Genomic DNA, 16,345 nt, shown 5'->3' on the forward strand with positions numbered 1-16,345 from the left:
CCCCACACACACACAGTTCACAGTCTGACACAAACTTTTCTCAGCTGAATTCAGTCCTGCGCGTTGTTCTGTTCTAATCTCAATTGCCACTGCCTTCAGGTGCTTCAGTTCTAAGGGCAATCCATCCATCTATCCATTTATTTTATGAAAGTAAATAGTCTTTTCAACATTTTGTTCGCTGTTATTTTGACAAATTTGTGCCTTGAATAATACACATCAAACATTTCACTCGTATTTATTTATTTATTTTACTGTAATTTTTTTTTTTTTATTATTTATCTCTGAAATATCATGCAGGAGTTCAGACACATCAGCAGTTGGGCGCAGGGTCTGCAGAGCTGTCTGGAGATGCTCAAAGCGTGCACTGTCTGCAGGGCGCACAGCTGAAGGTGGATGAAAGTGCTCATCCCCACGGGACATGTGGTCCACGTCTGCTGGGCAAGAGCAGGCAGACGTGTGCGCGAGCTGGTGCGTGTGCTGCGGCTGGAACATCCGCTCCACAGAACATCTCCTCTCATTGTATTTTTAATAAATAATCAAAATAAAAATGCGCAATGACTTTGGACTTTTAGTGGCGGAGATTTGAGTTGCAGGATATGAGCAAACAGTTGCTGGAACACAGCCTGTCAGAATGAAAGTTCCCGGATCTTGTTCTGTCAGGATCTGGCTCAAATTAACCACTAGGTGGCAATATCTTTGACAGTGATGACATTAAAACATGAAGAAGCTTCTGAGCATGTCAGAAGATGCATACATTTAACAACCTTATTTACAAGAATACATCAACAAGACTCTAACTCGACTAATCTAAAGCTTAGCTCAGCTTGTTTTGTGAATGTGAAAATCCAAAAAATATTAGCAGTTTTTTGTTTTTGTTTTGTATCATACAAATTTTTGACCAATACTAATATTTAAGTCATGAAAGCATAACTATGTGGTAGTGACTAGAATTCCCAGTGTGCCTTTAAAGTTTTCTCTAAAATGGTCATAACCTCAAAGTTTAACTCTGTTAATGTTAACAATAGTGAGCCTTTATGTAGCAAGCCAGGAGGTCGTTGGCACAAAATGTTTGTTTTTAGAACAGTAAATATGGCTTTTTTGCTGCTGTGGTTCAGGGTAGAAAAAATGGGTTTATGAGATATATGTGTGTGTGGAGTAAGTAATTAAGATACTGTGTACTGCATATTCCGTTGTCCTTACCAGCTCATGGCATCTTGTTTACTAGCCCCTCCTGCATCCTTTGGGGGAACCTTCTTAGATGTTACGCTTTTTTTTGGACAAATCTGTTTAAAGTACCTTTTTTCATTCTGACATAATGACACATGCACATTGATGTGTCGAGCTGCCAGCAAAGGATGTGAGAGAGAGTGATGCTGCGCCACGGTCCTTGGGGAACTAGATCTAATACAATACATTAAAAGACGGGCAGAGACTTCAGATGTTTTTATTGGGGCATAAGACACCCCTCATTGACGTGCGTATGTCTAGTTGATGTGTGTATCTGCTGTTAAGTGGTTGGAGAACAGAATCTTCAGGGGTTCTTTGACAAAAAAACATGTTTCTAGCAGCGTAACCTGAGGAACAGACAGCTGAAGAATAAAAGACGAGAAAAAAAATGTTATTTTTCTTTAAACATACTAAATAACTAGAGCAAGTGCATTTTCTGCAAACTTGTAGATTGAATAGGGACTACTGATATGCTAAACATGTTGAAAAAGCTTAAATTAATTGTTAAAGTTGAAACGAGTAGATCAGAAATCAAATTAGCTAAGCAATGATAAAAATTAAATAAATAAAACTGTAGTTAAAGGACAAAAAAAGAGCAAAATTGTACCAAGAAGCTTAAAATGTTAGGCCCGTTGATGAAAACTAAAAATTAGCAAAACCATAACCGAAAGTGAAAACTAACAAAATTGTAGCTAAAAGCTAGCGTTAGATAAATTGTTGCTGAAAGCTAAAAATTGCTAAACTGTTGGCAAAATTTTAAAATCTGTGAATTTGCAGCTTAAAAGTAAAATTATAAAACAGTTGCTTGAAGGAGAATTTAACAGCACAGATAAAATAAAATAAACAGCTAAAGGCTAAAACTAGCATAAGGACAGAAAGGAGCAAGTATGCTGAAGCAGATTTCAGAGAACAATGTTTGAGAAGGACCTGAATGAAATGCATATTTTAAAAAAGTATAAAAGTTACAAATACTAAAAGTCAGAGTACAATACTACTAATTAAGCAGAACACTTTTGTATAGTGTATGAATGGTTAAAGGTATGTAGTAGTTTACCATAATTACAAAATATTGAATTGATAAAACTGTAAATAGGTAAACAGTAGTGTGAATGCTGGCTCAGTTATTTACGTGAGAGTTAAGTGTAACAGTCATCTCCGTGCAAACTTAATACAGTTGTCCCTCGTTTACTCTTGGCCACGCCCACTTCTCTGCTCTGCACTGAGAACAGCTGATCAGCTGCAGCAGGAAGCTTATCCTGCAGTGTAGGCTGCACAAAGGTTCAGCAGGTGCTAAATAATTTAAAATAATCAATTTTAAATAAAAATTATATGCAGATCATGCGGCTCATCCATCAATCAGCTAATTGTGTGGCATGTCCACTCTTATTTTGAAAAACCGCGATAAAGCAAGTCCGCGATAAACGAACCGCGAAGTAGCGAGGGACTACTGTACATGCAATATGAGCATGGTGTGATCCTAATGAATATTTGAATCATTAGTTCACCGTTTTTGATTTAAAGCAGATTTCACTGTTTAGAAAGTCCTTCCATATGTGTCTAAGTTTATTTTTCTACTTACAGTACTCTTTCAGTTCCATTCACTTCAAAGGCCCATGTGCTGTATATCTGGAAGAGCATGAACACAATACACATTGTTCACTAATCAGTAACTGTACACAGCTCCAGTTTTTAGTCTAATTGACTTACATTATGCCTGCACGAAGTGGTGTTCAGTTTAAGTATTGTATGACAATTGATTTCTAAAAGCCCTGGGATTTTATTAACGGGTAAAGTTTAATCTGAGAAAAACAAATTAGTGTTTAATCAAATAGATGTCAACTCTAATGATCTCTAAGAACAAACTGTCAGAACATATTTATCCGTTTCCCTCATATGTCAGTCAGTTTATCTCTCCTTTTTTTCTCCCTCTTGATCCTTTGACCACCATCTTTAAAGGTCAGAGGTCAAGACTAAGGGTCAGCTTGATGTCCCTGATGAGTCGTACTGTTTTCTGTCAGTTTAAGCAGGTGGAAAGAATGTGATTGTGTTTATAGATTGATTGGTGGTTCTTGCCTCAGACCTTCACGTTGTCGCAGCGACAAGAATGCATTTCAATAGGTCTAATGTGAAAGCTGCCAATACTCCTGATCCAAACCACACTGCTTCATTGGATGGAGGTTGTTGCCCTTTGGCTGGTTAGACTGTGCACGTGTGTGGGGGAAAGGGGTTTGCATTTACACATCGAGCGCGTGGGAACTTTTTGTAAAGGTGTGTTCCAGTGTGCGTGTAGTACCTGCCAGATGTCGGCTCTGAAACATCAGCCTGAGGAAAATAAAGGAGCAAACATCGATTGGCTCATTCATGAGAATTGACTCATTGGAAACTATTTTATTTTTTATTGTTAGCTATTCATTGCTTTTAAAAATGTGATATTTTATTTATAATGTAGGAAGTTCAATTTTTCTTTCTCCAAGGTATTTAATTTTGACAGCATGAGGGGGAAAACGTGCAATTTAGGCTCAATCATGTACTCGCACTTTATTTGTTTTTCTCCACAGTTAGGTGAGTTGTGATTTTCACCCACTATTTTTTATTATACGTCTGTGATTACTGTCTCCTGCTTGTGTTTTTACCTTGATAAAATGTCCTTGTTGCTTCATACTAATGGAAGGTTTCAAATTCCCAGTTTTACTTAAATACCAATAATAAAAAATTGCTCCTTATATTGTCAGATATTACACAATTATTACTAGACGATGGCACCCTTGTGGTTATTGTGGACTTGTTTGTGTTGCTTGTTTAAATAGCTACAATCATGTTTGTCAAGTGTTTTGAATGGTATCCCTCCTGTACTTCCTCACAGCACTGGAGATCAGACAGTACTCTACACACGCATGCACACACACATGCACAAATCCCTGTAGTGATTATCAGATCCCCTCAGATCCTCTCAAAGCCCCAGACTGCAGTGGAAGTCACTTTGGGTTTTATTTACTTGTTTTAGAAAGGCCTGACTGAGTTTATACAAAAACCTTTTTAATTTTGCATACACGTACAGTTTTTTTTTTATTGTGAATGATTCAAAAATAAACAATCATGACTATTGTATATGATAACTGAGTGTCTTGTTGTCTTTGTTTTATACTGCGAGTAAAAATATGGAGGACGGAGTGTGACAATGAAAGAAATGCATAATGAAATGTATCATTTAAATATTAAACACATGATACACAATGAAATTATTAAATGCAAAATTAAATTATTCATGATTTATTTAATTTTGCCACATTCCACCGTGAAACAATTGTCAGTCTCGCTTGTCAAACTCAGTGGGCGGGACTAACGCTGATCATGTGAAATCCATTGCTTTGGTCTGAAGTCAGTTCATACATGGCAGCTCCCTCCCTGCAGGACCTTAATTTGGTCTTGTGAACTGATTAGATATTTTAAGCCAAAGCGTGTCTTTTTTACATTTATGGTATGAAAAAAGGTTTCATCCAAATAAACAAACACACAATTTCCTTTTCCTAAAGTTTCAGAATATATTTTCTTGGCTGTGGATCAATCCATTATCTGTGGTCGATTTGTCTTCGCTTGCTGTGAGGAGCAGCCAATCAGGCGTCGGGGTCTGTTCACGAGCCGCTCTAGTCCCGCCCACTGAGTTTGATGAGTGAGACTGACAGTTAACATAATTTCATGGTGTTACTGGAGGATGGGAGGTGACGAAATTAAGTAAATAAATAAATCATGAAATACTTTAAAAGGTACATTTCATTATTTAATGGTGTATTTAATAATTTAATTGTATATTTAATGATTTATGTATTTAATAATTAAATTATACATTTACGTATGTTTGTATTATGTATTTAATTAATTTTTGTCACATTCCGTCCATATTAAGAGGAAGTTTGCATGAAGATGTTAAAACGTAGGTCTTATAAGTCAGCTTGATAAAAGGCATGTTTTTTGTATCATGTACAGTTTGTGCAAGTTGCAACCTTTTGTATACGCAAACGAGCTCCTAAAACCTATTAAACAGTTTGAACGGAGTGGTATTATGTGCGTAAGTGATTTGCATTTGAATATAGATTCTCGCTTGTGCCCATATGTGTAATCACCCAACACAAATGAGAGTGTCTCTGAATGTGTCTCTGAGTGATCATATTTGTCTTCTGAATGTAGCTGAATGTAAACCAGGTTTAGCTGACTCCCCACAGACAGGATGATATGGAGATATTATGGGATTTGCACAGGCACACTTCCCTCTTGCTGTCTTGGAGTGTGTGTTTGGGGATATTATGGAGATCAGAGGCAGGCTGGGAGCCTCTGAGGCTATTAGCTCATCTGTATTGTATTGAGATGAGGGTATATACACATCTGCTGATCACACCAGAGGATTGAGCATTGTTTGATCTGAAGTGGTTCAATTTTTATTTTTGTCTTTGTGAGCGCATATATATATTAACGGTTCAAGCTTTCCTGTTCATGTTACTCTCCAATATTCTTCTAATTTAACAAATAGAAAAATGTCTTGCTGTGGTAAAACAACTGCTAAAAATGTATCCACGTAATAGAACCACATCGTTTCCATATCTGTTTCTACTTTTCAGAGTTTGGTTTGATCTGTCCAGGGACTGATGCTATCAAAATGTAAAACGCATCAATTTGTGAATCATGAATTGAACTACAAATATAGGAGGAGGAAATATTGCTCAAATCACTCCATCTGTGCCCAAGTTTGATTCTGCTCATTTCATGCACAGGAATATTTTGTATTTTATAGAATCAGTACATTCCCACGCCTGTGAGAATTAGCTGTAAAATTGTCTTCTGACATTTCATTACATTTTCTTCCTCTTATAAGAAATTGGCTCAGTTCAAGTGTTTGTCAGATCAAATCAAGTTCCATATTTGAACAGCAATTTCAAATGCATTTTACACATTTTCAAAACTAGATCCTTTTGATCAGCTTTTTGGGGGTGGGGGTGGTATTCTTCATCACCTTTTTATTTTTCCAGATGTAATGCCCATTAAGATCAATATCTCTTTTCCTAGGGTGACCTGGCCCAGGTGTCAGCAACACATGTCATAAAAGAATAATTAAAACAATTAATGAAATCTGTTCATTCTTGGATTTTTTTGATCTACTTACTTTCCTTTACTTCTGTCCACTCTGTGCATTTTGGTCAATTGATGAATAGTCATGTCACCTAAAGTCCAATCAACGTGACAACAAAAAGTTGCAAGTATAGTGGGGGAAATAAAATAAAGGAAAAAAGTCCAGTTTCTTTCCTTTGTGCCAACGTTTGCAACTTTTCTTGCACTTTGATTGATACAGCGTCAAAGATTACTCGATTAAACGGTGTTTCACACCGCATAGATTCCTACTTAAAAGTCTTGAGATCTCTAAATTATTTATTGATGTCTGTTCCAATCTGCATTGGAAGGAGGCCTGTGCTCCATGTGAGGATGGAGAGGAACAGTTCTCAATGGGGGTTGGCTAATGCTTCTGCAATGCCTAAAGGAACTTGTTTCCTACGTGCACTTCTTCACCTGCCCATCTTGTCTAATGGAGCTCAGCAGGGAGGGATGAATAGAGCTGAAAGTGACAGCACTACGGTGAAATTGCATTGTGGCATCTCTGTGTGCATGGACCTCAGTTAGCACAAATAAAATCCCATTTCCATCTATTCTTTTTCAATTCATGCTTTCACTGATAGGAGCACAAAACACAAAATAAGTATGAAGATACAGACATAAGTCAGTCATAATTAACCTAGAAGAAATAAGAGGAACACTCAAATAAGCAATCAGCTGAAATACTAAATCAAGTAAATAATTAATAATTGTTGTTTTTCAACCTTTATTTATAAAGGTTAGTCTCACTGAGTCACCAGGACTCATTTACAAGAGAGACCTGTTTTAGACAGACAACATATAGACATTACTACAATAAAATGCAATTAAAATAAAAGTAGTTATAAAACAATAAAATCAAGGTGCCATATAAAACGAGGTAAATACTAAAAACAAGAACATATTTGCTTTTTATATTTCTATTGACCTTATCTGATGTTTAAAGTCCCCTAAATAAATTAATGTGAAGAACTTCAACTCATGTTATAAGGTGTGCTAGGTTTCAGGTGCAGAGCAGGAAAAGGCCTTTTTACCAAGTTCAGTCCGCACTGAGGGAACGCTGCAGGTAATGATGTCCTGAGTGTGCATGTTGTAACTGCACTGACAATGTGACATATGGGAGGAGATATAAGAAGGTAGCAGACCAAGGAGGGATTTATAGATTAAAATGAACCAGTGTGAGAGTCTACATGGAGACAATGATGACCAACTGACCAATACAGAGTGCAGTGATGGGTACGGTTGTTAAAACCAGTTATAAATCTTGGCATGTCATGGTAGACAACATCCAAATTCTGCAAGGAGCTGGCAGACGCATTCATGTAAATAATGTCACCATAGTCAATGGCCAGTAGGAAAGTTGCATTTACAAGGCATTTCCTGGCATTCAGAGTTAAGAAATATCTATTTCTGAAAAAAGAAACCCAGTTTTAATTTCAGTTTCTTTATCAAGTTTTCGTTATGTGGTTTAAAAGAGATGCAAATCAACTAAAATTCCCAAGTATTTGTAAGAATCCACAAGCACAACAGGAACACCATGCATGGATGAGATAGAAGGAAGAGCTGCTGGCACCCACTTTCTGTTTGAAAACAACTTCCCTTCGGCTTTATCAGCATTTATCACTAGTTTGAGATGGAATAAGTCTGACTGAATGATGACAAATGCACACTGTAGAAGCTGGAAAACCTTGGCAACTGTGTTAGCTCGGCAATAAACAACTGTATCGTCAGCATACAGATGCAAGGATGTGTCAAGAATGTTTTGGCCTACATTACTTGTATAAACTGTAAAAAGAGTGGGTCCTAAAACTGAGCCTTGTGGAACACCATTAGTGACTGTTGGGTAGCTATAGATGAAGTACTGTTACGTCGAACACATTGCTTCTGACAATGTGACATTGTTGAGAAGTAATTAAATCTTTAAGATACAGCAACTAATCAAAATTGTTTGTTGTTCATCTCCTTTCTTTCCTTGGAGTTCACTTATAAAGAAATCATGAAAGTGCAATTCTTATTCATTGCAAAACTATTTGAAGGAAACACAAGTCCTGTTGTGCAACAAATAACTGTGATTTTATGAGACTGTAAAGAAATGGACAACTTTGCAAACATGCAACTACTTTTTTCTAACTATTAAGCAAACATTATACTTAACTTCCCAATCATTTGGATATGTGCATGTGTCCCCTTCATATTTGCAGCTACAGTGGCAGCCTTCCAAGCCATCACAAGTATGAACAATGGCTGGCACTGAGTTATCAATGCAACCTTGAAGGCTGACACATTGGGCTGGAGTGTCTGTTGTTGGTTGGATGAAGTTGGTGAAAAAGTAGTGAGTTCATTTACTTTGGAGAGCAGCATGTGAGCAGGGAGCTTTAGCTCTTCAGGCTGACCCATGATTCTCTCTCTGCTGTTTATTGAGGGCCTGTCTCAGGGGCCACATATTGATTTCTGCCTGGATAAGATGGGATAGCCCTGGAAGACCCAGTGACAAATGGATGAAAAGGAAAGAAAAGAATAAGTGGAGAGGCATAGCTTTTGTTCCAATATGAACCCTCCTCCACTAGAGTTCACTTTTCTTTAACTCTTAATTTCGAATAAATTGAGAAGAAAATGTGTTTTTACGTTGGACCTTGTTTTTCCTCTGCGGCTAAGTTCTTCAACACTGACATTAATGTAATTTTATCTTTCAGTGACAGCAAATTGAACAGTTTAATTTGTACTGTTTAGTGGAAAAACAGTCGGCTCATTTAAGATCTTACATTGTGAGCAGATTAGTGTTGGGCTTTATAAAAATGTGGTTCTCAAACAAATCTAAACAACTTTAAAATAAGTGGTTTAATTTATTTAGTGCATCTGGATTATGCTTGTGTATATATATATATATATATATATAAAAAAAAAAAGTTTTAGTTCTTGGCTGTGTTCTCATGTAATAATTGCCCTGCATGACATAATTTGTTACTCAGTTGGTCCCAAAGTGAACTCTTGACTCCTCTATCAACTTAACGGTTGCTGATCTATGGCAAGATGTCCGCCTGGTGATACCGAACCTTGGAGCCGCATGTGTACGTTTGTATTTTGGCTTCTGTGTGTTGTGTGTCTGCGTGAGTGTTTACTTGTGTCTGTGTTGGTCCATGCCTGATAGAGAGCAGGGCTTAAGACGGCGAAGTGCGTGGGGGTTTGGGGCGTGTTGGGGTGAGGGGTGGGGAGTGCCCAAGATTCATTTTTTCTCATCTTGTACAGCAGGAGAGGCGAGGAGGCCAGTGTGTTATTTTTCTTGGCTTTAGCCCTCACAGCTCTAAGTGGGTATTGATCAGGTGCCTTAATGCAAACCTGTCAAATTAATTTTGCAGGGAGAGGAGGCTGTGGCTGCTGCAAGATTGCTTCATCATTGAAGGGGTGGGGTGGATGGATGGAGGGATGGGTGGAAGTGGTTTAGAGGTGTCAGAAGAAAGGAGCCTTTGAATTTTTATCAACCTAATGGGAAGTGGCCATTACTTTTTCTCCATTCTTTGTGTTCTTCAACTTTTCCTCCTTCTGTAACCATTTTCTGTGACTTTACACGCAACCTTTGGCCCAAATGTAAAATAATAAACAAAAATTGTAGTTTTAGGAGACAGCTGGGAACTTCTGTGTTCACTGTATGTAATTTGCAGGGCTTTTTATGACCACATAATTGAATAAAGTCTTCATTTTTTAAATATTTTAAATTAACTTCCCTTTTATTATTAATGTTTACGATATCTAGTGACCTTTCAGATGAAAGCTTCTGCCAAGATTTGACACTTCAAGTTTGATTTAGTTCCTCTGATATTGAATTACAACTAATGTACATTTTCTCATTAGTACAGGAGGTCTGACTGTAGGTTTTCCCAACAATATATGCTTTAAGCTCTAGAAATGTGCCGCTTGGGGTGGCTGCATGTTTGAGTAGCTCGGTCATATTCATTCTGAGTTATTGCTTTTGAAAACTTGAATTCCTCTTTTATTCGGGATGTAAAATACTTTTTTTGGGGATGATTATTTACTCTGGTATCAGATGCTGTGCAGCTGGAAGGATTTTTACTGAAACCTTTTAACTTTTGGGCATTTGTTATGATGCATAACCATGGCAACAAGGTGTTTTTTTTTATTTTTTATATACAACCAGGAGCAGCTGATTAACATCTCAAAAGCTCAAATACCTCAACTACAGCTCCAAATCCCAAATGAGTTGAAAAGGAGGTGCCCTGGACTACTTCATGTCAACCTGGCAGCGGTGCTCGAGTATCTGACCGCCAAAATCCTGGAGCTGATGGGAAACTCAGCTCGTGACAACGGGTGGACCGGAATCATCCCCTGGTGCCTTGAGCTGTCTGTCCGTGACAACGAGGAGCTCGGCAGACTGCTGGGAGGAGTGACCATTGATCAGGGAGGACTTATGCCTGGCATTTGGGCAGTTCTGCTGCCCAGGAGGACCGAGAGGCCCACCGGAGCTGACAGCAAACTGTATCCGGGTGGACGGCTTCGTATCCGTTGCCAGATTCTTTGGCTTCCTGCCCACAGTTATCAGCATCTATAACAACTCTTGAATGAAACCAGGATGAGCTATGACTACACTTATTTTCCCTTGGGATTAATAAAGTATTTTGAATTGAATTACATTGTAAAAATATAAAATAAATTGTAGTTCAGTTCTCTCCACAGCCAGAAGCCACATGACGGTGCCAACACATGTGGATCCTCCCCCTTAGGAGAGGCAGCAGCTTAAAAGGCTGTAGATGACTGCTCTTCACCGCTGTTGCATTACACACCGATGGTAGCTGTGCTTCTAGCCACCATGCTTTACCTAAAGATAAAGAAAAGTCTAATCTTGGTGTTCTTACGTGTTTTGGCATCAACTTCAGCTGGATCCTGATCTTGAACTCATCCTGTTTGGCCTTGGATTCCCTTGTATGTCCTCAGCTCTCTCCTTACCTTCTTACCACTTGTTTACCTCAACCAGACTCACCTTGGGGACCTTCCTTTATACTCCTGGAAACTTTGGACTCCTGTTCCCTGAACAATCCTCAAAGCCCATCTGTAAGAGAAACATTATCTGCAAAATCAACCATATTCAGAACTTACTATACTCACCCATCTCCTCACTCTCCAAGGTTCTGGTCCCTCCCTGTGCCTTTGCTGATATAACACCGTAAATAAATCATTATCTATTCTTAATGGTCTTGAAGTATGTTCCTTTCAGTCCATATTTTCTGGGTATTACATTAAACCTTACAAAAATTAAAAATAATACCTGTGTTTTCAATAAATGTCACAGAAGGCCAGTGTAGCAATGAACCAGTGTGCATATTGGATAGTGTCGGCCAGATTTTGAGAAGTGAAGGAAAACTCTAAAGGAGTACCTACAAAGAGGAGTTTAAAGAACAGACTGTTATAGTGCATATGTAAGTGAACCTGTATATAATCAATAGTACTGCCTTTTGACTTTAACGTCTTTTAGTTTATCTGAGAGTTGTAAGCTGTATGTGATAAACTGTAGCTGTTACCATTCACGCTCGCAGCCTGAAAAATGTTTTACAGCAGGACAAAATGAAAACCTCCACCCTCCTCACTGCAGAGACAAACGGCATACTGCATGATTGCAATAATGCACAATATTTTATGAAAGTTAATGTGTAGACGTAACAATCAATGCCTACACAAGGACAACGATCTGATACAATAAGGTCTCGAGTGCATTCACACCAAGTACAAATTGCACTTAATATTTGCAACTGTGGAGTGATTTGACATGAAAAAAAGTGTAATATATATTTTTTTCCCTAGAAAGAAACATGTGACAGTGATACTGTGTTAAGTATCAATGATTCAGAATAAGCTCTACTAAGAGGATTTTCACAATTTACATGGTGTAGTTGACATTTTATCTCTGTTTTAAATTATTTGTCCGCATAAGATTGCATAGAGGCTTTACATCTCTCCCTAGTCCTTCATCGTCCAATTTGACTTATGGTCGATGCTTAAATGTTGTTTTAGATATGGGCATCCTTTGCAGCAATGTGCAAAATAAAGCAACATGCTCGTTTATGCTGCTTACATGCATTTATTTATTTTAGTAAATGTGGTTGATGTTATGACGGTTGACTAACTGTATTTTCTATCATTTTGTTAATTTGTGTGGCTTTTTAAGAGCCAGAAAAAAAAAAAAAATGCATGGAAAGACCTGCTGATGTTGTCGGTAGAAAGAAAAACTAATTCAGTTTACACAAAGTGAGTCTTGATTTAAGCTCCCCAAATAGAAGGCTCACTTCAAAATAGAGTTCACATGCAGAGCAGTATTTGCATATGGCTGCTACGCAAAACCACATAAATAAAAAAATCTCTGCTTGTCTCTCTCTGGGCTCTGTGCAAATGCTACCTTCATTTAAATGGTATCTTGAATTGTCTCACTTGCTAGTGGCACTCAAGATGCAAATATATGTGTGTGTTTGTGTGTGTTAGTGTGTGTTAGTGTGTCTATGCACCTATGATTGTGTGGAGTGTATTCTTGCTAGCTGCAGATTGGGTGGCTCATCTCAACACAGGTTCCATTACTGCTCAGTGGCTTTTATCTGCTCATCGAGAGAAAAGTCCCTGCATCTGAAGTAAATGAGACACGGTTCAACACGCATACGCAGACAGACACACATGCACAACTTCAAATACAGATGGATGTTTAGCATAAAGATGCCGTGTGTGACAGAAATTCAAATACATTTTATCCCAATATACTGAATCTTTCAGCTGGTGAGTGCAGCTTAAAAAGGATATTTCAAGTTTTTTTAATGTGGCAGACCTTTTAAAAAGTGTATTATGTCGTACCTATTAGTAGACAGTGTCTTACCTGCAGTGAATAATGTCTAAGCTATTTTAGTTCACAAAAACAATGACAGTTTCTTTCTTTCGTTTTTCTTTTTTTTATTTCTTTTGTTCCTTTGTTCTTTCTTTCGTTCTTTTCTTTTTTCTTTTGTTCTTTCTTTCATTCTTTCATTTGTTCTTTCTTTCTTTTGTTCTTTTTTCTTTCTTTTTTCCTTCTTTCTTTTATTCTCGTTTCTTTCTTTTGTTCTTTTTCTTTCTTTTTTCCTTCTTTATTTCATTATTTTTCATTTTGTTTGTTCTTTCTTTCATTTTTTCTTTTTTCGTTCCTTTGTTCTTCCTTTCTTTTTTCTTTTTCATTCTTTCGTTCGTTCTTCCTTTCGTTTCTTTTGTTCTTTTTCTTTCTTTTGTTCATTTGTTCTTTTTCTTTCTTTTGTTCTTTCGTTCGTTCTTTCTTTCGTTTCTTCTTTTGTTCTTTTTCTTTCTTTTGTTCCTTTGTTCTTTTTCTTTCTTTTGTTCCTTTGTTCTTTTTCTTTCTTTTGTTCCTTTGTTCTTTTTCTTTTACTTTTTTATTTCATTCTCTTGTTTCTTTCTTTTGTTCTTTCTTTCAGTCTTTATTTCATTCACTCTTTCATTCTTTTATTTCTTTCTTTAATTTATTTTATTTTGCACAATAAAATACAGGTCTAAGATTCTTCTTTCTTTCTTCTTCTTTCGGCTGCTCCCTGCATTAGGGGTCGCCACAGCAAACTAAGTCGCATTAATTAATGGAAATTTGAATAAAATATGTAACAATTAAAAATTGACAATCACAATTCATTAGTTATTTCTTTTTCTTTATTTTTGTTTTTTTAATTTATGTCATTCTTTATTTTGTTCTATTTAATCTAAGGCTGGTATAAATAAAGAATAGTTGGTGATTTGGTTTAAATATAGAAGACTAATTTTTTTCAAACTTTTACCGTTACATCTTATTTAAACAAAAAAAAAGGACATGAATGGGACATTTCCTAATGACAAACTATAACATGAAGAAATATGTGAGCAACCATACATTTTTAAAAGGGAAGGATACAGACATATTTCGTGTACCTTCTTCTGGTCATCTACAAAAAAGTTACAAAATGTAATCTCCATACATGATGAAATAAAATCCTCAATTTAACTGAGAAATGTATCATTATGGTTCAGAATAATATTTCTTGTAGGAAATGAAAGGAGCGTAGATGTGGTAGACAGATGAAGCGTACCAGGACAGCAGATGCAGAATGTCACAAAACAGGAAATTCAGACAGAACTGATTGTTTAGTAATAACTGACACGCACGCACAGAAATACACACTTATGGAAGTCTGGAAGTCTTGCAAATTGCTTGTAAACTAACTAAGTAGAAACTGGTTTTAGTAAAGGAAATGTGTGCCGGATATTTGAGGGCACTCCTAACTGCTGTGTGTACGACTGCATATGTCTTACAGAGGCACAAAACTTTAACTTTGTGAAAACTTAACTTTTAAAAGTAAAATAAGTTAAATGATGAATGTTGATGGAAAAAATAAGATACAAAGAGGTATAGTAAAATAAATACTGGTACTTCTACAACTCTTTAAGAACTAGTGTATAGACTTAAATAATAAATGACTTTCCTGAGGTGTCATGCTGAAAGACAAAGACAGTATGTACTATCATTGCCAGTAATAAATACATGTAATTATTTAGGCAAAATATCTGATGCATTTTATTTACCTCCAAAAAAAATTGCTTTTTTTAGTTGTAGAACTCTGATGCAAAATAAAATTTGAGTTTTGTAGAGTTGACAATCAGTTAAATGCCTGGATGTGCATAGAATTTTGTGAACAAATGTAAACAGAAAAAAACCTCCTTAAAACGTCGCAAACCAGCAACCGTTGTCCGTTTTTTGTGATTTAATTACTGTAAACTCTTTAGTATGGCAAAAGTCTTGAAATATTTATTTAAAAACACCTCATCTTTTACAGCTGGACAAATGACATGAGGTAAAGCAATAGAGCTATAGAGACAATGTGATGTAGGGGATGAGGACATGGATAAAGGTGTGTGTGTGTGTGTGTGTGGGGGGGGGGGGGGGGGGGGGGGGGGTTCTTGTCAGTCCTTATATGCATCAAGACTGCATCCCATTCACAGCAACATGACAGATAGAGATACAGCAATCTACCTGACCCAAAGCATTTAATTTGGAAAGGGCTGCCCAATAAACCCCCATTCAGATGAATAAGGTGTAGCCCACCTGCATATGCACACAAGTGATTTTTTGCAAGCACATACTCAAGTGTGTGTGCATGCATGCACATATATGTATATGCCATTTGCCCCCATCTAATGCCTCAGACTTGGGGAAAATAATACTTTTTTTTTTTTCCCCAGCAGGGTTAGCTTTGCCACTTTAACCTTACATTATGCAACATTTGGTTCTGTGTATTCATGTGGAGACACAAAACGCTTCTTAAATACAATACTTTGTTTCTAATGACAAACCACTACTTTCATGTCTAAATGCTATCACCTCTTGGACAAACCGAAAAACCAGCATGAGACTAGTGCCGCATAGTAATTAAAACAAAACATTTTGTTGTTCTGCTCTTTGTGTTAATACTTTCATTTTAAGAGTTTGTTTAAATGCTAAGTTTAATTTCTTCGTTTGGATGCTCTCTTCTTGAAGGGTCTCCGCAATGAACTAACTCACACAAAGACTTGGTCATTGTTTTTACGCCGAATGCCCTTACGGACTCAACCACAGACCACCGAGCTACCACAGCCCTCTGTGTGGAGCAGAGAGCTGCATCTAGGGTGCCCAGGAGAGCAGGTGGTGGGTATTAAGGGCCTTGCTCAAGGGCCCATAGTGGAGCAAATGAGGGTGGAGGCAGATGTGGGTACTTTACCTTTCCTGCTTACATTTTGAGGTCAGTACGAGAAATCAGACCGGCGACCTTCTACTCCCAGGCTCACCTTCTCTAACCTCTGCACTACCACTCTCCTGCCAAATGCTAAATTGTATTTATATCAGTCCCTCATTTATTGTGGGCGTTACATTCGAGACCCCCAGCGATAAGTGAAAAACTGCGAATATAGATATAGATATCTGTATATAGATATCTGTATATAG

The sequence above is a fragment of the Nematolebias whitei genome, chromosome 18 (assembly GCF_014905685.2).
Source record: "Nematolebias whitei isolate Nwh7 chromosome 18, NemWhi1, whole genome shotgun sequence".
NCBI lineage: Eukaryota > Metazoa > Chordata > Actinopteri > Cyprinodontiformes > Rivulidae > Nematolebias > Nematolebias whitei.